The sequence below is a fragment of the Somniosus microcephalus genome, chromosome 3, assembly GCF_052327205.1.
Source record: "Somniosus microcephalus isolate GS21.2 chromosome 3, FLI_Smic_1.0, whole genome shotgun sequence".
NCBI classification, from domain to species: Eukaryota; Metazoa; Chordata; class Chondrichthyes; order Squaliformes; family Somniosidae; genus Somniosus; species Somniosus microcephalus.
This window is the reverse complement of record NC_140989.1, coordinates 259,508,625-259,535,955: the sequence shown is the minus strand read 5'-3', so window position 1 is coordinate 259,535,955 and position 27,331 is coordinate 259,508,625.

Genomic DNA, 27,331 nt, shown 5'->3' with positions numbered 1-27,331 from the left:
AAGGGGGAGGGGGAGAAAGAATGAACGGAACGGTCTGTGCTAGGGTGGAAGGCAGGAGAGATTAAATGTTGCAATTGGGGATGGCAGAATCATCAACAGCTGCCATGTGAAAAAATGGGGGCAGGGGTTATAGTCTGAAATTGTTGAACTCAATGTTGAGTCCAGAAGGCTATAAAGTGCCTAATTGAAAGATGAGGTGCTGTTCCTCAAGCTTACGTTGAGTTTCATTGGAACCATGTAAGAGGCCGAGGACAGAGAGGTCAGCGTGGGAGTGGAGCGGAGAATTAAAGTGACAGGCGACTGGAAGCTCAGGGTCACCCTTACGGACTGAACGGAGGTGTTCTGCAAAGCGGGCACCCAATCTGCGTTTGGTCTCCCCAATGTAGAGGAAACCACATCGTGAGCAGCGAATACAGTATACTAAATTGCAAGAAGTACAAGTAAATCGCAGTTTCACCTGGAAGAGGTGTTTGGGGCCCTGGACAGTAGGAAGGGTGGAGGTAAAAGGGCAGGTGTTGCATCTCCTGCACTTGCACAGGAAGGTGCTGTGGGGAGGGGAGGGGCTGTTGGGGGTATTTGAGGAGTGGGCCAGGGTGTCGTGGAGGGAGCAGTCCCTTCGGAATGCTGAAAGGGGAGGGGAGGGGAAGATGCATTTGGTGGTGGGATCACGCTGGAGGTGGAGGAAATGGCGGAGGATGATCCGTTGAACGTGGAGGCTGGTGGGGTGAAAGGTGAGGACAAGGGGAACTCTATCGTGGTTCTGGGAGGGAGGGGAAGGGGTGAGAGCAGAAGTGCGGGAAATGGAACGGACACAGTCAAGGGCCGTGTCAACCACGGTAGAGGGGAATGCTCCGTTGAGGAAAAAGGAAGACATATCGGAAGCACTGGTATGGAAGGTGGCATCGTCAGAACAGATGTGGTGGAGACAGAGAAACTGGGAGAATGGAATAGAGTCCTTACAGGAAGCGGGGTGGGAGGAAGTGTAGTCCAGGTAGCTGTGGGAGTCAGTGGGCTTATAGTGGATGTTTCTTTTTGGAGCTCTTACTATACGTTTTGTGACCCTTTGCTGTTCTTTGTATCTTTCCCATTCGCCAGGATCTGTGCAATTTTTTTGCATTTTGTATGCTTTTTCTTTTAGCTATACGCTGTCCCTTACCTCTGTAGTAGGTGATATTACCCGAGCCACAAGCAAATTGGCATAGGGACAAACAGATTAGTAGTTTAAATGCATGGCTCAAAGATTGGTGTGGGAGGAAGGGGTTTCAGTTCATGGTGCACTGGCACCAGTACTGGGGAAAGAGGGAGCTGTTCTGTTGGGATGTGCTCCACTAAAACCCAGCTGGGGCCAGTATCCTGGCGAACTGAGTAACTAGGGCAGTAGACAGGGTTTTAAACTAATGAAGGGGGGGGCGTGGGAGGATTCAAGAAAGAGTAAATTTAAAAGCAGCGAGAGAAATGTCAAGGCTCTAGAACAGAGTAGAGTTTTGGGTAAATATAAGCAGAGTGGGTCAGAAAGGGACAGAGAGAGAAATAAAGGTAATAAGGTATCAGTGACTAAGGTGACATCAGGGGAATATAGAAATAAGTCAAAGCTGAAGGAACTATATCTGAATGCGCGAAGCATTCGCAACAAAATAGATGAATTAATAGTGCAGATAGAAATTGTTAAGTCTGTGTGTTATATTGCGAATTACTACACAGACCACAAGAGTAAACGTTAACAGGTCTTTACTAGTTGAAGGTCAGGGCGGAACTGCCCAATAAATCATTACACAGCACTTATATACCGGTGTGGTCACCGCCGGTACTACAGTATACAGCAGCCAAGATAAAGTAGTGCAACCCTTAAAATAGTTCTCTTAAAGGTGGAACGGTTACAAAATAGTTCTCTTAAAGGTGGAACGGTTACATACACTACAATCCTCCCTTTTTAGCTTAAACGTATATATTCCCCATTAAACATAATATCATAACATATATACACGACTTCATGTAAAAAAACAGTTCACAGATTCAGTCTCTGAGGCGGCGCCTCCTGCGCCTCCTGACTCGGTCCGGATAACGCCTCGGTGGTGTAGTAGTTTCTTGTTGCTGGGGTGACTCACCTAATAGTCCTTCACTGGACTTAACAGCTTGAACTTTCGTAACTGCAGAACCAGCATTGCTGACTTCTACAGGCTCGAGTATCTTGGGAAGTTTTTCTACTTCCAGCCTGATTTGGCTCAGTTCGGAGGGACCACGTGCGTGACAGCTCAAAGTAGCAGACTGCTTCTCTTCCACTGTAATGTTCTGTAGTTCTTTGACTACCTTTGACGGAAGCTCTTTAATAGTCAGCCTCGCCTCAGATTTTGATTTCCCTGCGATAAACTGCAGCAAGCCGGTCATCTTACAAGTTGTTTGTTTCAGAGTGAGACGATGAATAGTGCCACGATGCTCAATGTCCACATCTTCAGAAGCATGAAGAATTTCACCATTTAGTATCCATTTTGGAGGCTTCACGTCCGCAACTGAAAGCTCACACTCAAGAATGGCGTCACTTGGTTCTGTCACTTCCACATCACATATGGGTTTAATGATGGCAATTGATTGCTCTTCTACATATAACTTTGCTGTGCTTTGGTCATCGATGGCATCGCACATGTAGTTGCCTTCATCTTCAAAAGCGACATTATTAATAACGAGCTTCCTGTACACATCTTCACTCACCATCTCATATTTATTACTGGGATGAATCTCTTTGTCTTTGTAATACCACTTGACAGCAGCATTTGGCCTGGAAACCTTGCATTCGAAAATGACACGATGTTTCTCCATGCCAATCTTCTCTCTTAAGGGTTTCACAATTTTAACTGGCAATTCTTTAATTCGAAGCAAAGCTCTGGAAGTAGCGCTTTCAGCAACAAACTTGATCTCTGCAGCATCTTCAGTTTTTGCCTCTGCCACCACTTCCCTGAGTGGCTTATTACTGCTGACACTGCTCACAAAAGGGTGCTCTTTCTTCTTAGCTTTCAACTGATCGATGAATTTGACATATTCCCTTTCTTGTTCAGCTTTGATTCGTTTGGCCTCATCGCGCAGACGGTTTGTGTGTTCCTGTTCCATTTTCTCAATCAGCTGCTTCTGTTGTCTTTCCAGATTCTCCCACTCTGTGTCAAAGAACTTTTTCTTTGCATTCATCTCTTGCTCAAAACGGCGAATCATTTGTTCTAATTGCTGTTGTAATTTGAAATTGAGTTGAGTTCGAGCCCGGTGTTCCTCAGAAATGTGCATGTCTGTAGACTGGACAGACTCAGAATTCTCTGTCAAACTATGTTGTTGTTGTTCAGTGGAATTCTGTTCTGATACTTTGTTCTCTCCTGAAGCATTTATGCTCTCCTTCGTTTTTCCATCATTAGACTGCAAGTCCATTTTAGACTTGTCTTTTGCACCTGGGCTGATCTTACCATCATCAGTTCCAGAGTCTGAGCTGATCCTGGGTAGGCGGCAATCTTCCTCGCCGTCAAAGAAACTGCACGGCTCGAGTCTTCCCTCGCGATCGGACGTGATGACAGTTCTGGTGAAGTTGTAGTAGTATTCCATATCCTCGTCAGAAGACGTGCTTGGATCATCGGCTCCGTCTACCTGCCCTTGAGTTGACTGCTCTCCTCTTTTCTTCCCCGAAAGATCACGGTAGGATGGAAAATCCTCTTCACCATATGACTTGCCACCATAAAAGGGAGTCAACCCGAAAAATGTAGTTGAGTGGGCCCAGGCACTGCGTCGGGGGTACCTCCTTTTGTTTGAATCATTATCCTGGGCTTTGTTCCCGTCACCATCCTCCTGTGAAGTCTGGTTTCCGCACTGCAGCACGTGCTTCTGAAACAGGTTTTTCACCCTTTGTTTGTAGACTTTGTTGCACGTTGGCCACCTCAGGACTTCCCGCTCATTTTCTGCACTTTCCGTCATTGCTTTTAGGGGGTGCCAGTCCATATTTATTTTCCTGATCCACTCCCGTCCCAGAAGTGGTGGACCTCCCTCAGGTAGTACGTATAAGTCCATTCCTTGGTGTTCTTTGCCCTTGTGTATCACCTTGACTTTTATCTTTCCGATGGGGTATACTTTTTGCCCCGTGTATGTCTGCAATACTATCTCCGTATCCCGTAGGGGAATATGTTTGAATAACTTTTTGTAATCTTGCTTATTCATGACCGTCAATGCCGATCCGGTGTCCAATTCCATCTTCACTTGGACTCCTGCTATCTGCAGTGTGACCCAGATAGTTTGTTGGTCAGCTTCCTTACTCACGTTGTGAATTCTCAGACTACCCAGTTCCTTGCTGTTGGAGTCTGAATCCGAATTCTGTTCATCCGAACTCTTCTCAGCCACCTTATGTACCTTTCTGCACTTTTCCTGTGGTGACTTTTTGTTGCTGGTCTTCTTTCCTGACCGGCATACTTTAGCTATGTGACCAAGCTTGCCACATTTTCTACATTCCTGGTTTTTAAACCAGCATTGGTTCTGATCGTGTGTTGTCTTCCCACAACGATAACATTTCATTGTACCCAAAGCCATTTGATCTACGCTGAGTACCGCTGCCTTCAGCTGCATTTCCACGGTGCCTCTCGCTGCGGCTTCGTGCGATGCTGCAATAGTGACAGCCTTATCAAGTGTAAGCTCATTCTCTTCAAGCAACCGCTTTTGTGTTCCTTCTTTCGACAATCCACACACGAATTTGTCTCTCAGTGCCTCTGTCAGGCTTTCCCCAAACTGACAGTATTTCGCTAGCTTGCGCAGTTCAATTAAATACTCCGCGTTGCTTTCCTCTTTCAGTTGCGTTCTCGCATAAAATTTAAATCGTTCCGCTAACATCAGCGGTGTGGGGTTCAAATGATTCTTCAGGACAGCAACAATATTAGCGAAAGTCTGATCCACCGGTTTAGCTGGTGATAGAAGATGCTTCAATAGCCCGTATGTCTTCGCACCCATTGAGTTTAGTAAGGTTAGTGCTTTATCTTCATCTGATATTTTATTTGCCTTACAATATATCTCTATGCGTTCTACATACGTGGCCCAATCTTCAACATCGGGATCGAAATCGTTGATGTTACCACGCTTAGGCATCCTCGCGATCTTCTTGAGAAACAAAAGACATCCATCGTCTTGACGACGTATACGGGGCAAAAAGTATACCCCAGAGGAAAAATAAGGGTGCCTGTCGAATACAATGGCAAGAAAATACGGAAATTGTATCTCTACATACTGCCAAATGGTGGACCACCATTATTGGGACGGGAATGGATCAGGAAGATAAACTTAGATTGGCATTCCATTCATGCAAGGACGGTGGACGGTAAAAAAGATGAAGACGTCACTCCTGGACGATTGTCAACAATCTTACCTAACGCCAAAGAGGTATTTCAACAAGAACTGGGCACGCTTAAAGGCGTAACCGCCTTGTTAAAAATAGAAGAGAATGCAGTTCCCAAGTTTTTCAAAGCGAGACCGGTACCATATGCAATTCGTCCAGCCGTCGAGGCAGAGCTGGAGAATCTGGAGAAGGCGGGCGTGTTGTCTGAGGTCGACTGGAGCGAGTGGGCGACACCCATCGTTCCTGTCATGAAGAAAACGTTAAGCAATAAGTCCGGAGAGCCAAGGAAGATTCGTATCTGTGGGGATTTCAAGGTGACGGTGAACCCAGTCCTTCACACAGTACAATATCCTCTTCCAAGGATAGAAGACATCTTCGCCTCACTGTCTGGAGGGAAGCGTTTTACAAAAATTGACCTAGCACAAGCATATTTGCAGATGGAGGTTGAAGAGTCCTCTAGGAAGTATCTCACGATAAACACTCACAAAGGTCTTTACCAGTATCATCGATTGGTATTCGGAGTAGCATCGGCTCCGGCGATATGGCAAAGAGCGATGGAACAAGTCCTGCAAGGGATTCCGGGGACTCAGTGTTACTTGGACGACATCCTTGTAACAGGTGAAGATGACAGTGAACACCTTAACAACCTAGAAGAGGTGCTCACTAGACTACGGGAACATGGGCTGCGAGTCAACCGCCCCAAGTGCGAATTTTTTAAGAAACAGATATCGTATTGTGGCCACGTGATTGATGAAGAGGGGTTACATAAGTCCCCTGACAAAATTGAAGCGGTTGTTAAGGCCCCAGCGCCTGAAAATGTGTCGCAACTGAGGTCATTCCTCGGGTTGGTGAATTACTATCATAAGTTTTTGCCGAATTTGTCGACAATTCTGCATCCACTGAACGCCCTGCTATGAATGGGGGTAGCATGGAAATGGAGCGATGATTGTAAACGTGCTTTTCAGAAGAGTAAGGACTTAATCACTTCGAAGGAAGTATTGGCTCACTACAACCCAGCACTGCCAATCAGGCTGGCGTGTGATGCGTTTCCCTACGGCATTGGGGCGGTACTGTCACATAAATTCCTTGATGGTTTGGAGAGGCCGATAGCTTTTGCGTCACGCTCGTTAACTTCTGCCGAGCGTAACTACGTCCAGATTGACAGAGAGGCCCTCAGCCTAGTGTGGGGGGTGAAGAAGTTCAATCATTATCTGCACGGTCAAAAATTTACTCTACTAACCGATCATCAACCTCTTGTCTCCATTTTCAACCCTCAGAAGGGCGTACCGATAATGACAGCACAACGGCTGCAGAGATGGTCCCTTTTGCTAGGGGCACACCAATATGACATCGAGTACAGGGGAACTAAACAGCATGGAAATGCTGATGGATTATCACGTCTACTGTTGCCGACGGTGGAAGAAGAAGACCTTGCAGTGGATCCAATGGAGTTATTCCACTCGACCATAGTCGAATGTCTCCCTGTGACGAATGCAAACATAGAAAAGGAAACATGGAATGACCCGACACTCTCCTGGGTCTATGATTTAACGGTGAAGGGATGGCCAGCACATGGCGAACCACTGCTGCCAGCATTTTCGCCAAGAAGAGAACAGCTGTCAGTGTGCAGAGGAACCTTGATGTGTGGATCCAGAGTAGTAATTCCACCTAAGTTGACGGATAGAGTGCTCAATGAGCTTCATGAGGGTCATCTGGGTGGGGTAAAAATGAAGAGCTTAGCCAGAGCGTTTGTGTGGTGGCCGGGAATCGATAGAGAAATCGAAGAGATGACCAAGAGCTGTGCAGGATGCCAGAAGGTCCAAAACGCCCCACCACAAGCTCCTCTGCATCCATGGGAGTGGCCCTCATCTCCATGGCAAAGGGTGCACATTGATTTTGCTGGTCCCTTCGTGGACTCGATGTTTTTAATTGCGGTGGATGCACATTCAAAGTGGCCAGAGGTAATAAAAATGTCCTCAACCACCACGGAAAAAACTATCGCAGTTTTACGAACCATATTCGCCAGGAATGGGCTGCCTGAACAGATTTGCTCTGACAATGGACCACAGTTTGTGTCTGAAGAGTTCCGGAGGTTCTTAAAGGACAATGGTGTTAAGCATTACACATCTGCCCCATATCATCCAGCCACTAATGGATTGGCCGAGAGGTTTGTCCAAACATTCAAGAAGGCTATCAAGGCAATGTGTAATGAAGATATACCCCTACAACACAAGGTGGACAACTTCTTGTTTGCCTATCGGAATGCGACACATGCGGTTACCAACCAAACTCCAGCCATGATGTTCTTCAATCGAAGACTACGATGCCACTTGGATTTGGTTAAGCCAAACGTCCGAAGAGATGTGGAGAACAGGCAGTTTCAGAATTTGAATGAAAGACCGACCAGGAGTTTTAAGATAGGTCAACCAGTTTTGGCCCGGGACTACCGCACTGAGAAATGGCAGCCAGGAACGATTTGTACACGACAAGGACCTCTCATTTATACCGTGGATGTTGGGGAGAGCATTGTAAGACGCCATGCTGACCAGATTCTAGAGTCACTGGGAAACGTCAACTCCACACCACGATCTGATACACCTGGTAATGAAATCGACGTTCCAATTGCAGCTACCGCAGAACCGGTAATATTGGAAGCAGATGAACCAAACAACGACATTGATTCCGACTCAACATTGCCAGAAGAACCTGATACTCCAAAGAGGCGTTATCCAGGCAGAATCAGGAAGCCTCCTCAAAGACTGAACTTATAATTGCTTAAACTTAACCAATGTATCTAGCAACAGTAATTGTGATTGTAATTCGTTATCATTAGTTGTTAAATGAATGTTATGTACTGTTTATCTAAAAATTGTTGTGTATGTACCTTTAAGAGAATAACTGGCCTCAGACTGCAGTACCGGCAGTGACCACCCCTGTATAAAAGGCGCTAGAGAGCCTCTGTTGGTTAGATTCGTTTATGCCTTTCACCAGTAAAGATCGTTTTGTTTTCTCTCCTGCTAGTCCGTGTCTCAATCATTCATGGACTTAACACTACCCTTACCTTTATTTACTCTTATCTTCTTGCAGAACAAATATGTACAAAATGGCCCCCAAATGCAAGCCACCAGAGGGGCATTGCCACCTTTAAACCACTCACTCCCTTTGAGGAGACGTCCATGGAGCTCATGCGGAGGCAATCAGCACTTGCTGTGGGAGATGGCAAGGCTGGCAGCATCTTGCCAGCACCAGGTTACCGACTGCACAACTACATAGTCGATGCGGAATTCCTATGAAGCACCACACAGCCACAACTTTCCCGCCCTTTCTCTGTCTCCTTCACCCCAAGGGGCTGGTGCTCCCCCATCCTCACCTTCTGTCCTCCTTTGCTGCAGATCCACCGCAGCAATGGGCAGCACAGGAGGTGGAAAATGATGAGGATGAGACCGTGTCACCAGAGTCTCATCATGGTGGGCATCACTGCCATATTCATGAGGCTGACCACTTGCTCCACGTTCAACAGAATGTTCGCCATTCTCTGCGCGAAGCCCGGACACCTCCATGCTCTCAGCCATTGGCAGGCTGCCCAAGGCACTTCCAGGTTTATGCCCAACTGTTGTATTGTAGGAAACATGTCAGCTAATTTGCACACAGCAAGCTCCCACAAACATCAATGCAATAATGACCAGATAATCTATTTTATTGATTTTGGTTGAGGGATAAACATTGACCAGGACGCCTCCCTGTTCTGCCTCGAAAAAGGACCATGGAATCTTTTACATCCACCTGAGAGGGCAGACGGGGCCTCGGTTTAATGTCTCATCTGAAAGACTGCTCCTCCAACAGTGCAGCCCTCCCTCAATACACCACTGTAGTGTCAGGATAGATTCTGTGCTGTAGTCTCTGGAGTGGGACTTGAATGCATGACATTCTGACTCAGAGACAAGAGTGGTACCAAATTAGCCACAGCTGACACTTCACAGTTTACACTTTTTTCAAGTTTTTTTCCACTGTGGGTGTTCATTGAACTGAAAAGAGAAAAAATATTAACTATACATGAAGCTAAAATGCAACGGTAAAGATGTTTCCACTGCACAGTATAAATAAATTCATTATTTGGCTTTAACTATACATAACGGAAAGGACTGCTGCTGTTTGTCTATATCTCTCAAAGGTAAGATAAGCTATTTTATTCAGCTAAAGGTAAACATTGCCTGAAGATAAAAAATGAAAATTGTTCTTTAGTGTGCTTTGGACTCATTTAGAAAGAAGGAAGCAAGTCATAAATCTTCTCATGGGATAATCAGCAGTGGGAAAATCATTCTGATGCATGGTGGAAATTTGTTCACAGCACACATAGTCAGACTGTGGTATTCCCCTGAAGCTAGCACAGTAACTGCGCAAGGCCAAAGTGTAATCTCTGAAATCAAGCTTTTGAGAGAGCCTGAGGCCTTGAAATAAGATATTAAAAAACACAACAGAGAATTATTTGGGCAAATATATTCATGTTATTGTGAAATTGATAATTTGTTGATGTTTTTATTTAGTTTAATATTTTACTTTGGACATTAAAACTTTCAATTACTGAGATTCAAAGTGGTGACCCAAATGACTTGGAGTTTTTTTGGCTGACTTGACTATCCTTCCGCTCTTCTAATCAATGAATATGAGTAAACCCCAATGAATAAATTTGCATGCTACCCATTTAGCTGGAAGAAATGTATGTGAGGTGGATTAAATTTAGGTATCATTCAGCAACTGCAAAAAGTTTCGATAATTGAAAAGACTTTTTAATTTATCCAGGGATTATAAGGGGAAAAATTCACAGGGCTATGGGGAAAGAGCAGGGGAGTGGGACTAATTGCATAGCTCTACCAAAGAGCATGATGGGCCAAATGGCCTCCTTCTGTGCTGTATCAGTCTATGGTTCTATGATTTAGCTGCAATTTATAAATTTTGTGGGAAGAACGAGCCAATCAGAAGAAATAGGGCTAAAAATAGTAATAGACAGAAAATCATGACAGAAACATCTGACAGAAAGTGTGGCAAAAATGTATTCCTGTATAGTAGCAGTGATGTCTGATGGTGTGGGAGGATTGGAGAAAAGGATGTCTGGGAGCATTGGGGGCGGGCCTTGTACTAGGCGGGGTGGGGGGGGGGAATCTAGGATCTGTCGGGATGCACATATGTTGAGATATACAGGCCTAGAAATTGTTTTAAAGGCGCTAGGCGGCCTCTTAAGTCCCCAAAATGGTGGTCAGGAAGCACGCGCACACTTCGTCCAGAAGTGCACCACCCGTCATATTGGGAAAAGAGGTAGTACATACGTTAGGAGCACAAGCTGGCAGCATTTAAAGGGGAAAATAATTTATGCAGATCCATTCTACATTTTGGACCGCCCCAGCGCTTCACTGCACTCAGCACAATGGGACACGAACCAGCATGAAGGCCCCTCGCCCGTGCAATATAAATGGATCATACAGAACTTACAAGTTAGTTGCTGGTTTAGTATTTCTGGCTACTGCTTGACTTCTAGGTGTTTTCTGCTGAGTTCTAGCACTCTTCAAAGTTTAATTTGTTTGTACACAGAGAGGTTTGGCTGCTTTTGCTCGGTTGCTGTTGTTTGCCTCACAAATTGTCTGGCTCCAAACATGGGTGGTGTGCTTGGGCTGCCTTTGGATATAGAGCAGGATTGCAAGCAGCAAGGAAGACACCACAGAGCAGGAGAAGCTGTCAGAAGAGGGGAGGAGGAGGAGGAGGGGGCACGCAACAGGAGGTCACATCCACAGAGGGTCTTCAAGAAGCACTTCTCCTATATCATCTTGACTCAGGCGCAATGTTCAAGGTGCCGTCACTTCACCAAAGAGGCTGTAATCGAGCTATGTAAGCTGCTGCAACCACAACTGCAGTTTCAAACCAGGGGATGGACAGCACTGCCTCTGGCTGTCAAGAACACTGTCGCCCTCAAGTTTCATGCCATGGGCTGCAATAGGTGACATCGGCAACGTCTCAGATTTTTCAGTGCACCGATGTATCAGGGAGGTCACCGAGACTCTCTACACCAAAAGAAACACTTGCATCTCGTTCCCTATTGATAGACTGAAGCAAGATGAGAGAGCCCAAGGTTTTGCCCGCATGGCAGGTTCCCCCATGGTGAAAGGTGCCATTGACTGCACACACATTGCCTTGTGTGCTCCCCATCAGCACCCTGGAATATTTATCAATCAAAAGGGATTCCACTCCCTCAACATATAGCTGGTTTGCAAGTCTGTGCCCACTATCCCGGGAGCAGTCATGACTTTTTCATCCTGTGCCAGTCCTCTGTGCCGCCTTTATACCAACCAGGCCACCAAGTAACAGGCTGGCTATTGAGCACATACAGCACGTGCTGCCACAAGGAACATAATTGAGCAAACAATCGGTGTCCTCAAGCAATGTTTCCGTTATCTGGCCTGTTCCAGAGGAGCTTTGCAGTACACCCCTGAGCGGGTATCCAGATTTGATGGTCGTATGCTGCATGCTCCACAACTTCACCATCATGAGGGACCAGCACCTTAGCACCACCTGAAAAGCAACATGTACAGGAGGAGGAGCAGGTACAGCAGGAGGAAAAGCAGGAGGAAGAGGAGGAGGATTGGTAGTGACCACCAGAGCCCTTATCTGCCCGAGCGCTCAGAGACCAGCTCATTGAGGAGCCCTCCCATTCCCCACTGACCAACAGTCCACAATCATTAACTCTATTCTTACAACCACTATGAGAGTAAGGTGAATGATGTCCGATTAACTCCCTTCTTGCCTTCCTTCATTCCACACTTATTGGTCTTTCCCTCACTTCTCTAAAAACACAAATCCACATCCAAAAACAAATTTATCAATCAAATCCTGTGATTGTTTAAAAAAAATTACTTTTCCCCTTTGTGCATTCCCTTAATGCTTGTCTTGCATGTTCTTTTGCCTACCCTAGTGCTCCTATGAGGTGTTTCCCCAGAGGCCACAGCCTGGGAGGTGGAAGGCTGTTGTGCTTCCATTGAGGACACCAGACGGCCTTGGAGCCTACAGGGCCCGGCTGCAGACTGCAACACCTCAGCCGGCTGCCTGAGTGGCACCTACAAAGGAACTGGCGGAGTGGCTGGCTGGGAGCAGCAAATGCCTCTCCCATGGAGCCAAGGCCACTCTCCTGGGGCAGCGCCTCAGTATTTCTAGGGTTCTGTTGGAGAAGAGAGTGTCGGAGTGATGTGATGCCCTGAAAGCCCCTTTCAAGAGTGGCCCCTAAAGTCAAGATGGCAGCCATCTGAACTTCCATGGCAAGTGTCAGATCTGTCATGAGAAGCTCCATCAAGATGAGTTCCACTGTGTTTCTGATGGAGCTGCCCATGCAGTCCATGTTGAACCAAATGGACTCCATGCTCTGCTGCCAAGTTGGAGCTGGACTCCTCTGTGCTCTGTGACATTGTGCGCAAGCTCTCCGGCAGGCAGCCCAGTGCACCAAGCACTGAAGGACCAGCCAGCATAAAATCTAGTCAGACATTCGCATATTTTAGTGGCGCCACTGGCGTCTGGTGTTGCAGCTTTGTCAGAGGCCTGGTGACAATTGTCAGACAATTTCCGATGACAAAACCAACGATGCCAGAAAAGGGAGATGAGGGGAAAAAAAATGAATTAGCAACAACTAGCAGAAAGATACATGAAAGTCAATTCACCCCAAGGGCCCTCTCCTGCCAGGCTCCCTGGGCGTGCTGGGAGCTTGGCATTCGGCGTGTGTGCCAGCCACAGAATGGTGCAGTACCCCTTACCCCATCCCCTTTTCAACAAACTAATGAAACCTGGTCTGCTTTGACAGGAAATTCAAACACCTGCTCCAGGCCTGTATAGAAGTTGGTGTGCAAAAGAAAAAAAGACTTGCATTTATTTAGCGCCTTTCACAACTTCAAGATGTCCAAAAGCCTTTTACAGCCAACGAAGTACTTTTGTTTTGAAGTGTAGTCAATGTTGTAATGTAAGAAATGTGGCAGCCCATTTGTGCACAGCAAACTCCCACAAACAGCAATGTGATAATGACTAGACAATCTCTTTTAGTGCCCTGGGATCTTTTAAGTCCACCTGAGAGGGCAGCCCAAATTAGGCAGCAATCTGCTGGAACTGACTGCAGCCTCATTGCATGGTTGGCAACCCCCACCTGTGCCCTTTTTTCGAGAACAGATGAGGCAAACTCGAAACTAAAGTCGGCCTCTGTGCTTTTGGAGTCCCTCCCAAGAGTTGCCCTGTGGTCTACCACTACGCCTGTGTGTTTAACATACAGGCTCTTATCTCTTCGCTTGAGCTATCTACTTTATTTTGTATCTAACAAAACAAACAAAGGGTTTGCGACAACTGAAAAATTTGGGGGCCTAAAGCAGTCCCCGAATCCCCAGCAAATTTGAGTAGACATCACTCCTTCAGCAATGGCTGAATCTGCATCCTCATAAAATGTTTACACAAGTCAGACGGTTGGATGAGTTAACACTAGTTCACCACCAATACTGCAGGTCCTGCTCTTAAATATATTACTCACTTTTCAGCATAAATGTATATGCGCTCATGCACTGAGACATACATTAACTGTACAATTATAGATATGAATAACTTCTCAAGGGCAATTAGGGATGGGCAATAAATGCTGGCCTTGCCAGCGACGCCCACATCCCAGGAACAAATAAAAACAAACTTGTTAACGTACACAACACATTGGGTGAAAGATATCAGGAAACTTTGTATTGCCTGTTTTATTATTCAGCATGGACCATCTTATAGTGCAGGATAAAGGATGATCATGTGATATTACTTTGTAACGGTGTGATTCATACACAGACTGCAGCTTCAATTTACGGTTACATTTTCCTTACCTACAATAGAGTAGAAGGTTTTATCTCATCCTTTTTGTTATCGGCTAGTACATTTCAATAGAATAAATTTCCTTTTTATTAAGCTACGTGCACTGAATTCACAGAATGTCACCCAGGTGAGATTCTATTTTATTTACTTTTTCTTTGCTTACACAAACATGAGAAGATAACAACGCTGAGCCAAGATAGAGGTTTCTGTACGTGTCGTCAGGAAGGGATTTACATTTAAATCTGGGTTTGTGCGCCAGAAGCATTTAAAAAGATTCAATGCAAGTGGGCCCTTTGACTCGAGCAGTGAGTCACCTGCCTCCCACCCAGCTAGACATGGGCTGGAATCCCATGTGACTGTCACTTGAATTTTCTAAACTCAGTTTCAGTTTGTGGTTTGCTGTTCTTCAACCAGATTATAATATGATACTTCACCTTGGCAGGATGCGAGGCAAAGAATGATCTGGCATGGTTGCATTTCCTACTGCCAGGCCAGATAGCGACATTGATGGCGGCCAGGAGGTCTGCAATATTCCACTCACCTGCCTGAAAAGAGCCTACCTGGTAGAACATGGCCTCAATGGGAAGCATCTAGAGAAAATGGGGATGAAAACTAAAGTTAATTAGTGAAACAGTGATTCAGCCTCATTTATTACAACATTAGGAGGGTGCTGTTGCTTCTCCAATGTAAAAAAAATAATCACTTCATCCTTCATAATGAGCTCTTTGTCTGCTTTATCACTTTTTAAGACATAAGGATAATATGCAGGACATTCTTTTAAACAAAATAACTGATAGACCCACTTAAACATGCCTCAGACTTTGTGGACTATTATAAGTCTTTCCAAAGTATCAGTCCCCTTCATTTAGAACCTATAAATGCCCCACCCCCAACCTCATGTTAACTTCTCTGTCCTCAGCTCCATCCCGCAGCATGCTACCCGCTACCACGGCAGCACAACCCCAGCCCGGCATGAGGTTGAAAAGGGCATCCGACAACTGAAGAACAACAAGGCCTCAGGAGCAGATGGAATCCCCGCCGAGGCGCTAAAACATGGCGGAGAAGCACTATTGGCGTGAATACATGAACTCATTTCTCTTATTTGGAAGGAGGAGATGGAGTGTGAATTGCACTGGCAGAATGAAAGACAGCTGCCATGTGGGAGGGAAGAAAAAAAAGCACAAACAAAAAGTGTGGGTAAAAAATATAAATATGATAGGGGCCGAGGTTATGATCTGAAATTGTTGAACTCTATGTTGAGTCCAGAGGGCTGTAAAGTGCCTAATCGAAAGATGAGATGCTGTTCCTCGAGCTTACTCAGACCTCACTGTAATGTATGTACCTTTAGGGGGGGAACTGCTTTTTGCAGCTCGTGTGTACTGTAGTGCCGGCGGTGACCACACCTGTATGTAGCGCTGAGTGGTGGTCTGTATAGTTCAGTTGCAGTCTGATCCATGTTGAGTAAACACCTATTTTACCGTTCTCCGCAGTCTGTGTCTTCTTATACACAGACGTAACATTGGCGACGAGACAGGTTCGAACCTACCTGCAACTCTGCATCACCTCCCGGGGATTCGTTCCTGGAGATCAGTGGATTGGAGGTCAAGGCCAGAGACACGGGCGTCGACCATGGGCAACTGCCCAGTCATCCAGCAGAGACTCGAGAATTGCGGGGGAGGCTGTCGAGAGCCAGGCTTGGCTTTCCAGTCGAGGTGGTCCAGCGAAACGGGCTGGCAACAGGTAGTGCGCAGACCCTTCCTGGACAGCAGCGGGCTAGAGCCCGACTGAGCGGCACAGCAAAGGGCCGAGCAGCGTCGACGGGGGAGAGAGAGAGAGGGCAGAGCGCACAGGGCGCAGCCGGTGTTCAGGGGCCGAGCAGCGTCGGAGAGAGGGAGAGAGAAACGCGCAGAAACCCGCGAGGTGCCGCCATTGCCATGAGAACCGCCGGGAGCGGCGTCAGCAGCAGCGGGGGAGGAAGGAAAGCACGGGAGATGCCATTTTAAGCCAGTGGGAGACGCCATTTTAAACCACACCCAAAATGCCGAAGAGTGGCAGTATCACCACATTTGTCAATGAAGTCGAAGATTGGACTACATATGTTGAACGAATAGAGGTGTACTGCGAGGCAAATGAGGTGTCAGATGACAAGAAAGCATCGGTATTGTTAAATTTAATGGGTGCAAAGACGTATGGTTTATTACAAAATCTAGTAACCCCAACGAAGCCAATGGAAAAGAGTTTTGAAGACATAGTAACGATACTAAAGGAACAGTTAAACCCCACACCGCTGCTGATAGCAGAAAGACTCAAGTTTCACAAACGGAACCAGCATAAGGATGAAAGCAATGCTGATTATTTAACAGAACTGCGCAAACTATCGAAACACTGCCAGTTTGGAGCAGGACTGAGAGATGCCTTAAGGGACAAGTTTGTGTGTGGGCTTCAAAGTGAAGGAACCCAGAAACGGCTTTTATCTGAAAAGGACCTTAAGCTAGAAAAGGTTTTCAGCATTGCGGTATCATATGAAGCAGCAGCACGGGGCACTGCAGAGATACAACAGAGGCCGCAAGAATATGGCACAAACAAAATGTCATATGGAACAGAGAAGTGCTATCGTTGCGGCAGAACAACACGCGGCCAGAATGATTGCTGGTTCAAAGACAAAGTGTGCAGACAGTGTGGAAAAGTAGAACACATAAGACGAGTCTGCAGGTCGGGAAAGAAAACCAGCAATAAGAAACCTACCAAAGGAAAGTATCAGAAGGTACATAAGATGACGGAGAATAGTTCAGATGAACAAAAGAGTGATAACGACTCCGAAAGCAGGGAACTGAGTTGTCTGAAACTACATAATGTGATTACAACGGAGGATCACCGAACCATTTGGGTCACTCTCAAGATAGCAGGAGTCCAGGTAAAGATGGAATTGGACACAGGATCAGCCCTAACAGTCATAAACCAACGGGACTATGAGCGGCTATTCTCACACATACCCTTGAGAGACACAAAAATTATTTTGAAGACGTACACGGTGCAAAAAGTCTACCCCAAAGGAAAAATAAGGGTGACCGTTATATATAACGGTAAGGAAACACCAAAACTAGACCTATATGTATTGCAAGATGGAGGCCCACCATTACTGGGACGTGAATGGATCCGGAAAATACAACTGGATTGGCATTCCATACAGGCACTGACTGTGGCTGACAAAAAGGATGACAACGTCACACCTGGGCGACTGTCAAAGATCCTAACTGACGCGAAAGAAGTGTTCCAGCAAGGACTCGGAACACTAAAAGGCATGACAGCGATGATTAAAATTGAAGAAAACGCAAGCCCAAAATTTTTTAAGGCCAGACTTGTACCTTATTAGATCCGCCCAGCCGTCGAAGCAGAGCTGGAGAGTCTGGAACGTTCAGGTGTACTGTCAAAGGTAGACTGGAGCGAGTGGGCTACACCCATCGTCACTGTGATGAAAAAGTCGTTGAGCAGCACGCCTGGGGAACCAAAGAAGGTTCGCATCTGTGGGGACTTTAAGGTAACAGTGAACCCAGTCCTTCACACCGTACAATATCCACTTCCGCGGATTGAAGATATTTTCGCCTCGCTATCTGGAGGGAAACGCTTCACTAAGATTGATCTGGCCCAGGCGTATCTGCAAATGGAGGTAGAAGAAGCATCAAAAAAATACCTCACAATCAACACCCATAAAGGCCTCTACCAATACAACCGGCTGGTATTCGGGGTAGCATCAGCTCCGGCTATTTGGCAGAGGGCAATGGAACAAGTCTTGCAAGGGATCCCAGGGACCCAGTGTTATTTGGACGACATCCTGGTCACGGGCGAAAATGACAGTGATCACCTTGCCAACCTGGAGCAGGTGCTCACCAGATTGCAGGAATATGGGCTCCGAGCTAACCGCCCCAAATGCGAGTTTTTTAGAAAACAAATCTCGTATTGTGGCCACGTTATCGATAAAGAGGGGTTACGTAAGTCCCCAGAGAAGATTGAGGCAGTAGTCAAGGCTCCAGCACCAGAAAATGTGTCACAACTGAGGTCGTTCCTCGGGCTGGTAAACTACTACCATAAGTTCTTGCCAAATTTGTCCACAATACTACACCCACTGAACACCCTACTGCAAACTGGGGTGCCATGGAAGTGGAGTGACGAATGTAGACGAGCTTTCCAGAAGAGTAAAACACTAATCACATCGAAAGAGGTATTGGCCCATTACAACCCAGCATTACCAATTCGGTTGGCATGTGATGCGTCACCCTACGGCATTGGAGCGGTGCTGTCACACAAATTCTCGGATGGCTCAGAGAGGCCAATAGCCTTTGCGTCACGATCACTAACCTCAGCCGAGCGTAACTACGCCCAGATTGACAGGGAGGCCCTCAGCCTAGTGTGGGGAGTGAAAAAGTTCAATCACTATCTGCACGGGCAGAAATTCACCTTGCTGACTGATCACCAGCCTCCTGTCTCCATTTTTAATCCGAAGAAGGGCGTTCCGGTGATGACTGCGCAACGACTACAAAGATGGTCACTTTTTCTAGGGGCGCACCACTATGAGATTGAATATAAGGGCACGAAACAGCATGGAAATGCTGATGGGCTATCACGCCTGCCACTGCCTATTGCGGAGGAAGCACCAGCAGTGGATCCTGTCAAAATATTCCATTCGACTATAGTTGAATACCTACCGGTAACTAATGCTTGTATCGAAAAGGAAACCCGAAATGACCCGACACTGTCTCGGGTATATGATTTGACGGTGAAGGGATGGCCAGCACATGGCGACTCACTGTTGCCAGCATTCTCGACAAGGAGAGAACAGCTGTCAGTGTGCCGGGGGACCCTGATGTGTGGATCCCGAGTGGTAATTCCACCCAAGTTAAGGGAGAGAGTGCTTAATGAGATTCATGAGGGTCATCTGGGAGTGGTAAAAATTAAAAGCCTAGCCAGGGCTTATGTGTGGTGGCCGGGAATCGATAAACAAATCGAGGACCTGACCAAGAGCTGCTCAGGATGCCAGAAAGTCCAAAATGCACCACCACAGGCCCCTCTACACCCATGGGAGTGGCCCTCATCTCCATGGCAACGGGTGCATATTGATTTTGCTGGTCCATTCATGGACTCAATGTTTTTAATAGCCGTGGATGCGCACTCAAAATGGCCTGAGGTCATCAAAATGTCCTCCACCACCATGGAGAAAACTGTTGCAGTCCTACGGACCATTTTTGCCAGGACTGGCTTGCCAGAACAGATTTGCTCCGACAACGGACCACAGTTTGTGTCCAAAGAGTTCCGGAGGTTCTTGAAAAAGAATGGGGTAAGGCATTACACATCCGCCCCGTATCATCCAGCCACAAATGGATTGGCTGAGAGGTTCGTACAAACCTTTAAGAAGGCAATAAAGGCTATGTACAATGACAACATTCAACATTCCGCTGCAGCACAAGGTGGACGATTTCCTGTTCGCCTACCGGAATGCGACACATGCAGTCACCAACCAGGCCCCAGCCATGATGTTCTTTAACCGAAGGTTGAGATCTCGCCTGGATTTGCTCAGACCAAACGTACGAAGAGATGTTGAGAGTAAGCAATTCCAGCACATCCATGAGAAGCCAACAAGGAGCTTCAATGTAGGGCAACCATTCTTGGCCCGCGACTACCGAACAGAAAAATGGCAGCCAGGAACGATATGCACACGGCAGGGCCCACTAATGTACACAGTGGACGTTGGGGAGAGCATCGTGAGACGCCATGCTGACCAGATCCTAGAGTCACAGGAACAATTCAACCCCATGCCTTGCCCATACGTACCTGGTGATGAACCCGACGTACAGGTAGCATCTACCCCAGAAACAGTAGCATCGGAAGCTGATGAACCAACCGACGACAGGGGGCCAGAATCGCCTACGCACCAAGAGCAAGACACTCGGGAAAGGCGATATCCAGAAAGGATCAGGAAGCCTCCCCAAAGACTGAATTTATAAATAGACTATTTTCAGCTAATGTTGCATGTTAAAAGTGTTAATTGTAATTAGTTTGATATTTAATTGTTAAATGAGTGTTATGGTACTGTTAATCTAAAAGGGGAGGAATTGTAATGTATGTACCTTTAGGGGGGGAACTGCTTTTTGCAGCTCGTGTATACTGTAGTGCCGGCGGTGACCACACCTGTATGTAGCGCTGAGTGGTGGTCTGTATAGTTCAGTTGCAGTCTGATCCACGTTGAGTAAACACCTATTTTACCGTTTTCCGCAGTCTGTGTCTTCTTATACACAGACGTAACACTCACTGTCCTCGGCATCTTGCATTGTTCCACGGAAGCTCAGTGTAAGCTCGAGGAACAGCACCTCATCTTTCGATTAGGCACTTTACAGCCTTCTGGACTCAACATAGAGTTCAACAATTTCAGATCATAACCTCGGCCCTTATCATATATATATATTTTATCCACAATTTTTGTTTGTGCCTTTTGTTCTTCTCTCCCACATGGCAGCTGTCTTTCATTCTGCCAGTGTGATACACACTTCATCTGGAGCCATCCTTTGTTTCTTAACCTATCCCATTACCATCTCCTCTTGCCTTGAATATCTCTTAATGCCTCTTTACTTCTCCTGCCTTCCATCCTATCACAGACCTTCCCTTTTGTTCTTTCATCCCCTCCCCCATTTCCCTGCCACTAAACTTGCTTTTAAATCTGCTCCATTTCCTGCTTTTTTCCAGTTCGAACGAAAGCTCTTCGACCTGAAACGTTAACTCTGTTTCTCTCTCCACGGATGCTGCCTGGCCTGCTGAGATTTTCCAGCATTTTCTGTTGTTATATCCGTTAGATAAAGGTCCTCTAGCAACCTGCCCCCACTACACGGTACTGCTCCCTGATTATCAAAATCCATGATGAGGCCTTGGACAATTTGGACCATTTTTCATACCTCGGGCACCTACTGTCAACAAGGGCAGATGTCGATGATGAAGTCCAATACTGCCTTCAGTGTGCCAGTGCAGCCTTCAGTCACCTGAGGAAGAGAGTGTTTGAAGACCAGGACCTCAAAACCAGCACCAAGCTCATAGTCTACAGAGCAGTAGTGATACCCATCCTCCTGTACGCTCCTGTATGCTTCAGAGACAAGGACCATGTACAGCAGGCACATCATGCACTGGAGAGGTACCACCAATGCTGCCTCCGCAAGATCCTGCAAATCCATTGGCAGGATAGACTCACCAACATCTAGGGAACCTGTGCAGGGAGACAGAGGAAAGGGAAGCAAGGATAGAAACAAAAGACAGGAAGGAGAAAAGCAAAAGTGGAAGGCACAGAAATCAAGGGTGTAAATCAAACAGGGCCACAGTAAATAATAATTCTAAAAGGACTAAGGCCTAGAAATTCAGTAAGGCCCCGCCAGCTGGCTAGCGCCTAAAAGTTAGCGCTGCGCGCGGAGCCAGTTGCGCCCGTCAGATATTCAGTTTTTGCGCCCCAAGTCGGAACCGGGCGCTGTTCCAGGGTGTGCCCGCCCCCGCTTGGGGCGCTGAAACTGAATTTCAGCGCTGTAGGTGCCGCTGCGCCACCCCCTGCGGAGCGGCAGGCTGCGGTACTGCAGGCCTCCTCCTTCTCTTAAGGGGGAGGTGCCTGCAACGGGGAGCTCGCCACTTGATAGTGCCGGCAAATGAGCCCGGCACCGCAGAGAAGTGCCGGGCTCGCGGAAAGCAGCCGGCAATGCCGCGGGGGGGTGGGGGTGGAGAAGGCCGGGGAAGGAGGTGCGGCCAGGCGGCCACCGAAAAAGCAGCCGGCCGCACCTCTGCCTTAACTAGCGCCACTAAGGCTGCAGCACGGCCTGGTCTTCACAACGTTGTTTGCGGCCGCTGCGGAAGAGGCGGCCGCAACTAAATATGGGGGTCGGGCCGGTAGCGGGGCGGAACCGGGGCACTGCGCACACCGATGACGTCATCGGTGCCGGCGCAGTGCTACCAGCTACCGCCGCCATTACCGCAGCGCTGAATATCAGCGCAAACTCCTCTACTGGTGCAGAAGCCCTCTTTGGGCGGTAACTGGTCGCACACGCAACTGAATTTCTAGCCCTTTGTGTCTTAATGCGAGGATCATTCATAATAAGGTGGATGAATTAGCTGCGCAAATAGATGTAAACGGATATGATATAATTGGGATTACAGAGACATGGCTCCAGGGTGACCAAGGCTGGGAATTCAACATCCAGGGATATTCAATATTCAGGAAGGACAGGAAAAAAGGAAAAGGAGGTGGGGTAGCATTGCTGGTTAAAGAGGAGATTAACACAATAGTAAGGAAGGATATTAGCTCTGATGATGTGGAATCTGTAAGGGCAGAGCTGAGAAATACCAAGGGGCAGAAAACGTTAGTGGGAGTTGTATACAGACCCCCAAACAGTAATGCTGAGGTTGGGGATGGCAGTAAATGGGAAATTAGAGATGTGTGCAATAAGGGCACAGCAGTTATCATGGGTGACTTTAATCTACATATAGATTGGGCTAACCAAATTAGTAACAATACTGTGGAGGAGGAATTCCTAGAGTGTATATGAGATGGTTTCCTGGACCAATATGTCAAGGAAGCAACTAGAGATCAGGCCATCTTAGACTGGGTATTATGTAATGAGAAAGGATTAATTAGCAATCTTGTTGTGTGAGGCCCCTTGGGGAGGAATGATCATAATATGATAGAATTCTTCATTAAAATGGAGAGTGAAGTAGTTGACTCAGAGACTAGGGCCTTGAATTTAAATAAAGGAAACTACAATGGTATGAGGCACGAGTTGGCTAGGATGGATTGGGGAATGTTACTTAAAGGGTTGACGGTGGATAGGCAATGGTAAACATTTAAAGATCGCATGGATGAACTACAGAATTTGTTCATCCCTGTTTGGCATAAAAATAAAACAAAAAGGTGACTCAACCGTGGCTAACAAGGGAAATTAGGGATAGCGTAAGATCCAAGGAGAGGACATATAAATTGGCCACAAAAAGCAGCAAACCTGAGGATTGGGAGCAGTTTAGGATTCAGCAAAGGAGGACAAAGGGATTAATTAAGAGGGGGGAAATAGATTATGAGGGTAAGCTTGCAGGGAACAGAAAAACTGACTGTAAAAGCTTCGATAGATATGTGAAGAAAAACAGATTGGTGAAGTCAAGCGTAGGTCCCTTGCAGTCAGAATCATGGGAATTTATAATGGGGAACAAAGAAATGGCAGACCAATTAAATACATACTTTGGTTCTGTCTTCACAAAGGAGGACACAAATAACCTTCCAGAGATGTCGGGGAACACAGGGTCTAATGAGAGGGAGGAATTGAATGAAATCAGTATTTGTAGGGAAATGGTGTTAGGGAAATTGACAGGATTGAAGGCCGATAAATCCCCAGGGCCTGATAATCTACATCCTAGGGTACTTAAGGAAGTGGCCCTAGAAATATTAGATGCATTGCTGGTCATCTTCCAAAATTCTATAGATTCTGGAACAGTTCCCATGGATTGGAGGGTAGCTAATGTAACCCTACTATTTAAAAAAGGTGGTAGAGAGAAAACGGTACCTGACATCGGTAGTGGGGAAAATGCTAGAGTCCATTATAAAAGATATAATAACAGAGCACTTGGAAAACAGTGACAGGATTGGACAAAGTCAACATGGATCTACAAAACGCTTGACTAATCTACTGGAATTTTTTGAGGATGTAACTGGTAGAAAACGTAAGGAAGAACCAGTGGATGTGGTGTATTTGGACTTTCAGAAGGCTTTTGATAAGGTCCCGCATAAGAGATTAGCATGCAAAGTTAAAGCACATGGGATTGGGAGTAGGTACTGTCTTGGATAGAGAACTGGTTGGCAGACAGGAAGCAAAGAGTTGGAATAAACGGGTCTTTTTCCGAGTGGCAGGCAATGACTAGTGGGGTACCGCAGGGGTCGGTGCTAGGACCCCAGCTATTCACAATATATATAAATGATCTAGACGAGGGAACTAGATGTAATATCTCCAAGTTTGCAGACGACACAAAGCTGGGTGGGCGTGTGTGCTGTGAGGCGGATGCAGAGAAACTCCAGTATGATTTGGACAGGTTGGGTGATTGGGCAGATGCATGGCAGATGCTGTATAATGTGGATAAATGCGAGGTTATCCACTTCGGTGGCAAAAACAGGAAGACAGATTATTATCTGAACAGCAATAGATTGGGAAAAGGGGAAGTGCAACGAGACCTGGGTGTCCTTGTGCACCAGTCACTGAAGGTAAGCATGCAGGTGCAGCAGGTGGTTAAGAAGGCAAATGGTATGTTGGCCTTCATAGCGAGAGGATTCAAGTACAGGAGCAAGGGTGTCTTGATGCAGTTGTACAGGGTCTTGGTGAGACCACACCTTGAGTATTATGTGCAGTTTTGGTCGCCTTATCTGAGGAAGGATGTTCTTGCCATGGAGAGAGTGCAGCGAAGATTACCCAAGCTGATACCTGAGATGGCTGGAATGACGCATGGGGAGAGATTGTGTCGATTAGGCTTATATTCGCTAGAGTTTGGAAGAATGAGAGGTGATCTCATTGAAACTTATAAAATACTAACAGGACTAGACAGACTAGATGCAGGAAGGATGTTCCCGATGGCAGGGGAGTCCAGAACCAGGGGTCACAGTCTAAGGATAAGGGGTAAGCCATTTAGGACTGAGATGAGGAGGAATTTCTTCACGTAGAGAGTGGTGAACCTGTGGAATTCTCTACCACACAAGGCAGTTGAGGCCAATTCATTAATATATTCAAGAAGGAGTTAGATACATTTCTTAAGGCTAAAGGGATCAAGGGATATGGGGAGGAAGCAGGGACAGCGTACTGAATTTGGATGATCAGCCATGATCTCATTAAATGGCGGAACAGGCTCGAGGGGCCGAATGTCCTACTCCTGCTCCTATCTTCTATGTTTCTATGTTTCTAGTGTTCTCGCTCAGGCCAACATCCCCAGCATCGAAGCTTTGACTACGCTCAATACGTCCGTTGGATGCGCCACATCGTCCGCATGCCCAATACGAGACTCCCAAAACAAGCGCTCTACTCGGAGCTCCGACATGGCAAGAGAGCCCCAGCTGGGCAGAGGAAACGCTTCACGGACACCCTCAAAGTCTCTTTGAAAAAGTGCAACATCCCCACTGACACCTGGGAATCCCTGGCCCAAGACCGCACAAAATGGAGGAGAAGCATCCGGGAAGGCGCCGAACACCTCTGGCAGGATTTTCATTGGGCCGTGGAGGCAGGATTGGAGGTGTGTGGGGGGTTAAAATCCCGAAATCAGGGGGCACGAACCCATCCCGCCCCCAACCTGCCTCCATTCCAGTTTCAAAGGAGGCGGGTACCCACCCCGCACTGGGACCCGCCTCCCCGAGGCGGGAAGGGGATTAGTGCCAATTAACTGCCTGTTAACAGGTAGTTAACAGGCAGTTTTTAGCCTAATCCCTATTTTCATTGTTGAAATGTGGGTTTCCCAATGGCTCCAAACCATGCCAAATTAGCAAGGCGGGCCGTCGGGATGAAGGGCTTGGAGGGGTCAAGATGTTCGGTATTCAGGTGAGTGATGGGTGTATGAGTGCAGAGGTAAGTGTGTTTGGTCTGTGTAAAGTGTTTAAAGAAGTTCTACTAACCTTTACTTACCTTTACAGCCTTCCCTCCTTCAGGTCTCTGGAGTCCCTCATCTCATCGGCAAAGAAAGCAGAATGGCCGCGAACTGTCAAAAGCTTCTGCATTCAGCTTTCTGTTCCGGGGAGATCTCTAAATCATTCTGAGAGGAAGGAATTAACCTGGAGTGCAGATTGTCAGTGTTTGACAGCTTCAAACAGCTGTGAAACGCTGATACTTCGTCTGTCAAAAGGTCTTGACAGATGAAATATCAATCTGTGACGTCACCTGTTGCCAGGTGGCCCTTAATTGGCCTGCTGAGCCCGCTGGGCAGGCTCAACAAGGTCAATCAAGTCAAAATTGCATGGGTTGGCTAGAACTCGATGGAGGCGGGACTACAACCCCGAACGTTGTAGTCCCGCCTCCTACCCGACTCCTCAATGAAAATCCAGCCCCTCGAGTCTCTTCCACCGGGAGCAAGCGGAAGCCAAGTGCAAACAGTGGAAGGACCGCACAAAGTGGAGGAGAAGCATTCGGGAAGGGGCCGAACACCTCGAGTCTTTTCGCCAGGAGCAAGCACAAACAGCGGAAGGATCGCACATCAACCCAAGCACCCCGCCCACCTACCCCTTCAACCACCGTCTGCCCCACATGTGACAGAGATTGTAGGTCCCACATTGGACTCATCAGTCACCTGAGAACTCATTTTTAGTGTGGAAGCAAGTCATCCTCGGTTCCGAGGGACTGCCTAAGAAGAGAAGTTAACTTCATTTATCTCATTAAACAGGAAACATCACTTTTTTATATATGTGCTTAGACATTAATGCAACTTTTTCAACAGTTTGACTGGTCCAGTTTCAGTAAATTTTAAATAATTACTTCAAATTATGGTATTATTTATTATTAAACATCATTTTAACAAAGTAACCCAAGAGTTAATTTAATCACTGAGGCTGTTGCTGTAAAACCCAAAGTCTGCCATGTGGATGCATCACTGAGCTAAATGCTGAAGTGTTTTGTTGCAATATCCAGTCAGCATTCTGTGGAGATGTATATAGATATACTGTACCTCGGATGTCAGCCAACTCCTACTTGTCTGCATAGCATCTGGTGGGGTTAGTATGCTTCTTACAGTCTGGCACGTCTCCCAGACTGGTACAGCATTCTCTTGATTACTGAATTGCAGAATCCTTTCTTTTCTCAGTACCCCAGGGATATGCCTTTGGAACCCTCTCCCCTTTTGGTAATAAGATACCTATATATTATTTATATAATAGTCGGCAATCACCACACTGGAGATCTGCAACTTGGTTGCTTGAATAGTCTTAGAATGTAAACATACCATTCCATTAAGCTGGCTAAATGATATCTTCTGCCAGTTCAATTCTCCTGCTGATTTAATACTCAACAATATTATTTGGTGTTTAATTATTACTACAGTAATATCACGGCTTGTTCTTTCTTCTCCTATTCCCTTTGTCAGCTA